Here is a 10979-nt window from a genome sequence, read left to right as displayed (position 1 = left end):
AAATGGCAAAGTTACTTCCACACCATCATGAATGTGTCTTGTTGACTCCACCGAGTTTTTACTAAAAGTAGCAATACCACAATGTAGAAATACTCTTGTTACAAGTAAAAGTCCTGTATTATTGGCATCAAAATATATTTAATGTACCATAGTAAAAGTAAACCGCAGATCTACAAGATCACAAGCTCACAAGTATAAAATGGAGCTTAAAGGGATAGTTCACCCTTGTTCTTTCTATCGATCACTATCCCCATGGAGTCTTGAATATCACATAAGCCAATAATTTGATAACCAGCAGTGGTTCCCTATGGAGACACAAAGGGTCTCCTCAAGTTATTGGCTTAGTAATGTGACAAAAACTAAAATAATATCCATGAATTCAAGTCTCCACGGGGTGAGTAATCGATAGAAACATTTTCATTTTGGGGTTGAACTATCCCTTTAATGTATGTTTTGATATACTGATCTAAAATCTACAAATTAACTAACATTAAAGTTATACTATGTAACTTTTTTAATAAAACAAATCTTAAAATTGTCCTAACTATTAAATCGCTAAAGTTTTAGAACACCCACTCCGTTAACTTCAGCCCCAAAAGCCTTTTCTTTATATGTTTTCTACATAGCCTTGACTGGGGCTGTATTTCCCGGAAAAATGATGTCATCTCCCACATGATACACTACCGGCCAATCACAGCGCAGATCATACACCACCGGTCTCTTCAGGAAGTAGCTTCCCTCAGCAACTGTGTTTACATTGGTGAAGGAATCTTGATTGCTACTCCCTCAATCCTGGTCTAAAAATGACGGGAGACGGGCTCTACGGACGCGTATCGGCGAGGCGGAGGTGGTCGCGGCGGCCGCGGTGGTCCGCGGACCCCCGTTCTGGTGGTCCGCGGCGACTCCGGGCGAAAAACGGCCGAAAAAAGCAATACCGCTACTGACCACTAGTTGAGCAACTTCCACAGTACAGCTTTAACTAAACCTAAATCTTCTCTTCTGGGCGTCCCCATGGCACAAAAAAAAGTCAGATGGGGGTCCGCAGCCAAATAGACTAGACTAGAAAAACAGACTCACTCCCTATCTTCTGCCGTAGCCCGAAGACTCACCTATTCAGACTCCACCTACGCCCATAGCACTTACCGTAGCACTCGTCTACCTTCAATGACCATTCATGAAAGCTAGATAGCATTTTTAGGTTTCATATAAAGTTATTTTACTGAATAGGTGTTTACAGGAGCGTCTGCTCCTGTAAATGCCTGAATTGTACATTTTAAATTGTAATTGGGGGGTCCTTGACTGAACCACTGCTTCACACCATCGGGGAGAGCAGCTCGTCCTCTGTAGGTTATTGTGGTGCAGTAGACAGAGAGGTGGGTGGTGGTGGGTGGGGGGCCTGGAGAATAAAGGTATGGTTTTATATTGATGGCCTGCCAACGTGGGGCCAGTGTGGTCCCCGTGTTTCTCGCTGCCCCCTGGGGGCCAGGGGAAAAATATTATTCTGATGTTCCTTCCCTCTTACGCATGAATCATGCATGAGTGCGTGCAGCATGCGTGCAGCGTGCGTGTGTGTGTGTGTGTGTGTGTGTGTGTGTGTGTGTGTGTGTGTGTGTGTGTGTGTGTGTGTGTGTGTGTGTGTGTGTGTGCGTGTGTGTGTGTGTGTGTGTGTGTGTACACTGTGTGGGTGCATCTATCATCATTGTCCGGTGGAAACCTTGTATGTCCGAAACCGTTAATTTTGTATTTATCATTTAAAAAAAAAAGATTTAAAATAGTGAAAATAGCCGATCTACAAGCACACAACGCCTCGCGGTGCGAGGCGTTGTGTGCTTGTAGATCTGCTATTTTCAATAGTTTCATGCGACAATCTTGTATGAAGCAGGGCTTTACTTTATGAAAAAAAACATACAAATTTGAAACTTGGAGATACAAGTTTTCTGCTCGACAGTGGCGATATACAGTACTGTATATGTGGGTCACATAGAGATTATTTTTTAAAGGAGTGCCTGCTCAAGTGCCTCCGTAACATAAACCCCGCTCACAGCTGCACACACAGAACCTAAAGCCTAACTTATGGTCCGTCACACGCCGAAAATAGCAGACCTACATGTACGTATAGTGCCTTGACCTTGCTCACTGTACCTACGGTAATGCAAACCAAGAAATGCCAGCACTTAAAAGTCCTTCTGGTACTTTTATTGCTAAAATAAGGCACGGTTTGGTTATGCCTTCTTCAGCATTCTTCGCGCTGAAGACGGCTTAACCCTCTAAGGCCCACGGTTGTAATATTACAACGTTTGTATTTTATCCAAAAAAAGGTTTAAATCATTTTATTTTAGCTCCCCCTACCACCTAAACACCACCATTGGATTCTATTGTTTAGTATTACAATGCCATTGGCCACAATATTTGCATATAAATACCCCCCACAGGGGCTGACATTCACACCCGCCACACCCACTGAAATTCCAGAGTTTTGACGAACAACATCTCACTTTTTCATGGAAGCTATACCTAAAAAAAACATAAGTAAAATGCCTGTACTATTCTTTTTGGTGATCATTAGAATGTCTAGAACATGTACATATGTTATTATTTTGAAAAATATCCCCCATATGTAAATTAGAGCATGATTTATGATTTTTGATTTATGGCTATAAAATCTTACAAAAACATTTTTTTGAAAAAAACATTACATTTTCCTCTGAATAGGACTCCTACAACACCATCTGATTTTTTTCAATTTTTTATTTCAAGTATTTCTTAATGCGGGCCTTAGAGGGTAAAGGTCTTATGACATAACATTTTTTTTCATGTTTTTATTTTCCTGACCTCAATTACGCCAAAATAAAATCTGACCTTTCAACATTTAGTGGTTTTTCTGTCATCTGTAGTCACTTTTCTGAGCCTTGAAATTAAAAAAACTACAGATTACAGAAAAACCCTTGAATGTTGAAAGTTGAGGTCAGGAAACATGAAAAAAAAAAAACTCAAAATAAATGAACAATGACATTTGATGAAGACCTTTAACGCCGAAACGTGTTTGTGTCTGCCTGTGCCTTATTTATAGAGCAAGTAAACAGGAAATGTCCTGTTTTGGGCATTTCCTAAACTCCTCAGCAGGTGAATTTCAGTGATGTCATCAGAGTCACTGTCCTAACCACACCAGTCTTCTGCCAAGCTACATCAGTCTTCTGGTGCTATACCAGAGTGCATCGCTATCTTTTGGCTAAAATAATTATTTCGCTGCCTCCAGTGGACCCCCAGTCATTAGCAGAAACACTACAGATCAGTTTTCATAACTTTGAAACCATTTTTTAAAGCTTAACATAAAAAGCAAAAAAAAAAAAAAAGAAGAAAAACATTCTAATTAGGCATATAATTATAACATATATTCTGTGGTCTGACAAAAATGTCAGACATAATACTGCTTATTAGGCTACTCAAAATACCAAAAGCCTATTCCTCTTTACAGGCTCTTTAAAGGAGTCATCCAGACCAAAACACATATAGGGTTAAATCTGTCTTTTATCATACCCCTTTATACCTGCTTTAGTCGATTTTTTTCATAGCTGCCCCTTTTGCTAGATTTCGGCTGCCCCTGTTGCTAGATTTTGCAGGCCCTCTCATAACTAACAGAGTGTATAGCCTTTATACTAGTGCGGTTATTTCTTCAGCTTCAAAGTTAGTATTTTTTTATTGGATTGTGTTTACACAACGTCCTGAGACCAACCAAACCGCTGTTTTGACCTCACAGGCACCCTTACTTGTCAAACGGCTTCTGCTCTGCACCAGAGCAGGGAGAGGAGAGGCTAGAAAGGGAGGGGAGGGAGGGGTCGGTTTGACAAGTAAGGGTGCCTGTGAGGTCAAAACAGCGGTTTGGTTGGTCTCAGGACGTTGTGTAAACACAATCCAATAAAAAAATACTAACTTTGAAGCTGAAGAAATAACCGCACTAGTATAAAGGCTATACACTCTGTTAGTTATGAGAGGGCCCACGAAATCTAGCAACAGGGGCTGCCGAAATCTAGCAACAGGGGCAGCTATGAAAAAAATGGAATAAAGCAGGTATAAAGGGGTATGATAAAAGACAGATTTAACCCTATATGTGTTTTGGTCTGGATGACTCCTTTAAGTAATAAAAGTACCAGAAGGACTCAGGAGGAGTGCTATCATTTTTTGTTTTACATTGAGATCTGTTGAGCCATGCCCTCGAAAAAGTACTTTTCATTGGACTGCTTTTTGTTTCTACTTTGTCTTTGTACCTAAAAAAAATGTGTATCCATGATTCCATGCTTCTCTGTACCTAACCCTTGCTGTTCATTGTACATCCAAGTCAAGTGTACGGTGTTCGTACCATCCGAACAATCCTGCTGTCACTTCCTGTACTTTCTCTGTTGCCATCCCTCCCTCCCAGATGACGAAGATTATCATCTGTCCATCCGAGCTTCATCAATCATGCTGGCCCCTCCCGCTGTTTGCTCCAAAGATGGACCAGTTGATTGATCGGTTTCATTTGACACCTTTAAAAATACATGCATATAAACCTTAAAGGTGAAAACCAACACATAGTCAAAGTTATACACAATGAACTCATATGACGCAAATGATTTGTTTGGTTGATAGGTGTGGTATAATAACTATATAACAGGGATATGAAGTCTAGCTTTCTACAGTTCCATATCAGTATATTTAATTTTTAACTTTATTTTTGAATCTTTGAGCGGTGCTTACCGCTCCTACGTCTGGCTTTGTGTGTCCCTAGGTCCGTAGTACGAGACTAAAGTCATAGAAAGTACGCAGAGACCGACATCACCACAGCTGATGTCACGGACAGAAATGCCCATACAAGGAGATATGCACGTGTGTCGGGTTTGATACCATGCGAAGTGAGCTTCGCACAGGTGCGATCTTTCTTCCTATGCTCACACCAGCAGCGACTGTGTCGCTAAGTCACTAAGTCTGGAATTGCGGCTTTTCTTGAAACTATCTCCAGGCCAACAAGAACTTTGTTCATGATAACAAGGTGGAATATTGCCTTGTTATCATAACCTAAAGGCCTAGTGGGATATTGCAGTTACTCAGTATCGATTCATTTACAGCCCACTGAATATAACAAAACAACACTTTTAGGATCACTACACACTCATTTACTTTGTCCTTAAACTAAAACTGTGTTGCACAGCTAGAAGAGAGTATGGTGCGGGATGAGCGATTCGTGTGGATGGTTGGTGTTGGCTATCGATTAGAGTTTTTCCAGCTAAAACAGTGCCTCTCTGCCAGACCGGCATGGTGTTTGTTTACTCTGGTTCACTGTGGATGCTGCTCAGTCTCTTGGCACCACTATCAACATGCACTTTCGGCTGCCGGTGGAATCATCGACAGTGGAGGATTTATGGACTCGTTTGTCTTGGATTACATTCACGGTGGCTGGCCTGGCCTGGAGTGAGTTATTGCTAGTGTGGTCCTCAGTACTAAGCAACGGTCAGCAGGGGCAAGACTGACAATTCACCAGTCACTTAAATAGAAAGGAAAATTGCCAAAGAGAGCAAAACGTGACACACGTGCATATCTACTTGTATGGGTCGTTCAGTGATGTCGGCCTCTGCTTACTCTCTATGACTTTAGTCCTGTGTGACGTTATTCTAGGGCTGTCACAATTATCACATAATAATCGTCTAATCGTGATTTTTTTTTTGACATAATCGTGATTATTTGTCATAATCGTCATAATCGTTTCTATGTTGAAAAATGTTCATATATTTAAAAAAAAAGTCAAAAATAGTGGAAATAGCCGATCTACAAGCTCACAACGCGTCGCATCGCGACGCGTTGTGAGCTTGTAGATCGGCTATTTCTACTATCAGTGTTCTTTTTTAAGTATAAAGTTGTCAAATATGTCAGTGTAATTTCTTTGGATATTTAGGTTATGTGTCATATGTACCATGTGAAACTTGTAATTGTCATTGACAACAACACAATTAAATCGTTAATCGCAATTATTTGAGTGACAAATAATCGTCATGTAAAATGTCATAATCGTGACAGCCCTACGTTATTCTCGTACTGCATACGAGACTGTATGCGTAGGGACATACAGATGTGCCACTTGAGAACTTCACACGTCATGCCATTGGCAAGACAGTGGATTGTCAGTAAATTGTTAGAACATTGACAGTGAGAAAGGATGGCATTTGTAAAGGTGTTGTTATGTAAATGCTAGTCAGATTCCTGTATCCAATGAGAAGAAGTTTTGAAACGTGCCTTTAGTTTTCAGTAACAAAAGAGAAGAATGAACAAGGATAAACGGTGAAAAGAACCTTGAAAAGCAATTATTTCCAGAAACAAATGCAGGAAAAGTACAGGAAATGCAGAGGTTTTGAAATGGTACATCTGTACACACAAAGTCAAACGTAGGAGCGGTTAGCATCGCTCTAAATACTTCATACAGTAGAAGAACACTCATATTGTCACTGCTGCTCAGCATCTCAGCTTTACTGGGCTTTTGAGACAGTTTGAAGTGACTGTTGCTTCATTAAAACAAATCTATTATTCCATTCTGTAGCTGCCGAGTACAAAAATCTACAAAGTTTTACAAATTAGGGGGCTGTAATTGATCCTAATTGTTCAGGGAACCCTCACATTTTGCGAGCGCTTCTCAGCAACTCAGCTTGACTGCTCTTTTGAGACAGTCAGCAGAGGCTGTTATATAGCTGCCGCGAGTACAAAAAGGTTCAACATTTGACAAATTAGGTGCTCTAATTGAGCCAATTAGTCAATGATGTACTCCGACAAGACCCCGGAATCAGGGTTTCCCCTCCAAGGACGTGCTGCTCACCACCTTTCTCCCGCCTGCTAGCGTTTTGGATTGGCATTCAGGGATAGCGGGCACGTCTGACCCCCATCTCCGCCCTCGGCAACCTTCCTGAACCTTCCTGCTCTCCGCGGGATTGGAGTACCAGGAACGGGGGCACGGAGAGTCTGGCTGACCCCCCGCCCACGCACAGACCCTCCCAGACCTGGAGCCTATTGATCTAGAGAGTCCTATATTAATGGCCTGCTCCTCCTCGGGGTGTCGGTGCGACTATACGCCACGCGGTTCCTCTCCAAGGCACTCCGGGTGCTCAGCTGGCCCGAGTGCAGAACCTTATTAACACCCAGGCTTGGCTCTGTCCTCTCAACATCGCTCACTCTCAGTCCTCCAATCTCATTTCTCATCTCCTTTCTCTGTTTCTTGCCTGCTCTCTCTCTCTCTCTCTCCAGGGGCGTCACAAGGGGGGGAAAAGTGGGACTGAGTTACTAGGGCCCAATTTGGAGGCCTGCAATTATTTTATACTTTAGCTATTGAAAAATAGCAGATCTACAAGCTCACCGTGCAGCACCTACCAATAGCGAACATTTGTAACTCAAATCTTGCTTCTGGGGGTCCCTGGAACTAACTATTTTGAGATGGGGGTCTGTGGCAAAATACATATAATTTTGGGGGTCCTTCACATGAAAAAGTTTGAGCACCACTGACATACAGTAGAAACATAGGTTTTTCAAAAAACCTTAGAAGGATTTGAAATATTCAAAGACTTGCACACATTTTCAAGAGTTTTCAATAGTTAAAGCACAAAATAATGCGTAATAATTTGTTCCCAGTCTAAATGGGTTAAACAAGGGGGGAGGCCCTATGAAGAACATTCATTTGGGGGCCCGCAGTGAATCCTTGTATACCCAGGGCCCAGGAATGTGTGCGACACCCCTGCTTGCCTGCTCTCTCTCTCTCTCTCTCTCTCTCTCTCTCTGTCTGTCTCTCTCTGTCGATCTCTCTCTCTCTCCTTCTGGCACAGTTATGGGTTTTTGGAAGATGAAAGTTTAATGGTAGATATTGGCTGTGCGTGGGCGCAGAGGCCCTGTCCCAGGATGCCGGGGAGCTGGACTGGCCTCTCATCTCTCTGTGGTTTAATTAGAGAACACATTCCTACTGCCTGCTGCTCCGCGCTGAGAGGGAGCACGCGCACACGCATCGCACGCGCATCGCACGCGCAACGCACGCGCAACGCGTTCTCCTGCGTCGGTGGCGAAACTACAAAAGCAGAAGAAACCAGTGACTAAACAAGACTTGATTGATTGATTGAATATTTTATTAGACAAAAATGGAGAAGTATAGTTAAACACCCTGCCTAAAAGGAACATCTCAATTAAGTCCTTTTTACGGTATTTCTTTCACGTTGGAAGTCCTTGGTATTCAATCCATGGACATAACAAATACTGTAGCAAGCAAAGAAAACATTCAATATCATCGCAGTTATAAAAACACTATATGTACAGGATAGGGGATTGGGGTGGGTTAAGGTAAGGGGGGGGGGGGGGGGGGTTGCTCACTTCTCGCCTGTCTATGGGAGAAGTGATAACTACCTCCTTCTCTGGCCTCCTGAAAGCGGAGTTTTCAGGGCAGTTTTGAAGGATGCCAGCGAGCTACATGTTTTAAAGGAGGTAGTCAAGACTGGGCACAGTGTGCCAGAGACGAGTACAGTACAGAGAGAGACGCTGGCACAACGAACACCTAAACATTGTGTGATTCGTCTCCCAATTATCGGCTTCTGAAGGGGATACTTGTGAGCTTCCCCTGGCACAGTCTGTTTAAAAGGAACATCCTCTGCTTCTAAAGAGAATGGAGTCCTTTAAAGAGGCGTTGGCATAGTTTTGTACCTTTTCTGTTTTGTATGTGTCTATGGAGTTTACGTTACTGGTATTCCAAGGGGTCCTCAGAGTTGCAGAGTTTGGCGGCTGCTAAATCTTGCGATAGGATGTGTTTCTTCACTTTAACCACTTGAACCCCTATAGCATCCCTATCCTGAGGAGAACTTTAGCCAAAAATAGTCTTGTTGGGAAAGAGGTTTGGTGTAGATGGGGAAAAAATGCAGACCAAGTGAAAGGTCAAGTTTTGACGGCTAAATGTCTGAAAAATACACATGAATCCAACATACAGTAAGACATAGTGCCGTCAAACTAGTCTGTGAAGCGATCTATGACATTTATCAAAAAGTTGAATCTGCAACACAATGTAGTGTGTGTGTGTGTGTGTGTGGGGGGGGGGGCTCTCTCAGCTAAGGCATTGTTTCTCAAATGGGAGTATGTGTACCCCTAGGGGTACACAGAGGTACTACAGGGGGTACTTGAGGGTAAATGGAAAATGTTTAATGATAAAACATTGACAAATGTATGTGAACGTGCTGCTCCGTAAAGCTTTAACCCCCCCAAAAACTGTTACTGAATATAAAACAGGCTACTTACTTTTATTATCAACATATTGACATAAAAAACTGGACTTTTGATGTATTTCTTTCTAATAAAAATGTTGATTAAAGGGGGTACATGGATTCAGCAATCGGGAAAAGTGCGTAGTGAAGCCCAAAAAGTTTGAGAACCACTGAGCTTTAAGGGGTCCTTGGGATGAAAACTGTTGGAAGACCCCCAAGGCGAAAATAGCCTAGTCTGCAAGTTCACAACTCCATCCACAAAGCTTGTAGTAGACGGTGCTATTTCTTTCCGGCCCCCGGAATACAGTGGACGCTGTAGTATAGGGTTCATGTGGCGAAGGTGCATGTCTGCTGCCGCGCTGCCTCATCAGCCGGGGCTGTAGATGCTAATTATCCACCTTATTACATCCCAAACGCTGAGGCCCTTCTTGCACTTTGGAAATCCAAACAGCTTTATTGGCTGTGGGAGAGAGAGAATTGGAGAAAGGAGGGGGGCCGAGGGGTGGAGAGGGGGGGGGGGGGTGGTGGGGGGTGAGGGGGAGGGCAGGAAAGCGCCCAGCGAGCCCAAACTAAGCAATAATACGGTTAATGATGACTTTAAATGAGACAATTATGGGATGGAGATAAAGCAATAACAAGGGGGACAGGCTGGGACGAATAAGCTTTACAGAGCTGACGCTGATTAGCCAACTCCTGACGCTAATGGCGACGGGGACGTGGAGGGAGGCAGACACTGCCTTTAATCCACCTAGATCGGGAACGCAAATCTCTGATATAAAAGCTCACAGCGTGGCGCCGAGTGCCACGATGCGAGCTTGTAGATCTGCTAGTTTTGAAAAATTGTCGACATTTGTGCAAGTCTTTGAATATTTTTGACCCGATTCTATAAATGTCTCCTAAAATACTTCTTCTAAAATCAGTGGTTCTCAAACCTTTTCATGTCAAGGACCGCCACAATTACATGTGTTTGGCCCGTGGACCCCCATCTCAAAATATGTCGTTCCAGGGACCACCCCGGAACCAAATATTTGAGTTACATTGGATAATAATCAAAGACTTGCAAAAAAAACACGATTCTTAAAAAAATAGCAGATCTACAAGCTCGCAGCGCGGCACTCGGTGCCACGCTGTGAGCTTGTATATCTGGTATTTTTCAATAGTTAAAGCATTAAATAATTCTAGACCTAAAAGGGTTAAAAGGGCACACTGTGCATGCGTGTGTGTGCGTGCGTGTGTGTGCGTGCGTGTGTGTGCGTGTGTGCGTGCACACGCTGTAGCTCTGCAAATCTGGCCTTGCCCTCGCTCCATTCGGCATGGTGGTGTAGCAGACTGTGTTTTATACACCATTACATCACGTTACAGTACGTACAGTACTGTGTGTGTGTGCGTAATCTCTCACACGCTTTTATGCATTGTAATAATAACACGCACACGCCCCGCACAGTAGAAATCCTCAGCGCTCATTAAACTACAGAGACTTTCACAAGCGAATCCCGTAAGGGTCTTTTTTTTCCCGCACGCTTTAATGATGAGAATTTCCTTCGTCTGTGTTTGTGTGTGTGTTACGAGGAATGGCACATTATGTACTGTATGAGAGTGTGTGTGTGTGTGTGTGTGTGCGTGCGTGCGTGCGTGCGTGCGCGTGTGTGCGTGCGTGCGTGCGTGTGTGCGTGCGTGTGTGTGTGTGTGTGAGAGACGTGGGCCCACAGGGCCACTATAAGCTGCTTACTG

Source organism: Nannobrachium achirus, assembly GCF_963921795.1.
Source record: "Nannobrachium achirus genome assembly, chromosome: 14".
In the NCBI taxonomy this organism is placed as follows: Eukaryota; Metazoa; Chordata; class Actinopteri; order Myctophiformes; family Myctophidae; genus Nannobrachium; species Nannobrachium achirus.
The sequence above is the reverse complement of the archived record's forward strand: the minus strand, read 5'-3'. Positions refer to the sequence as shown.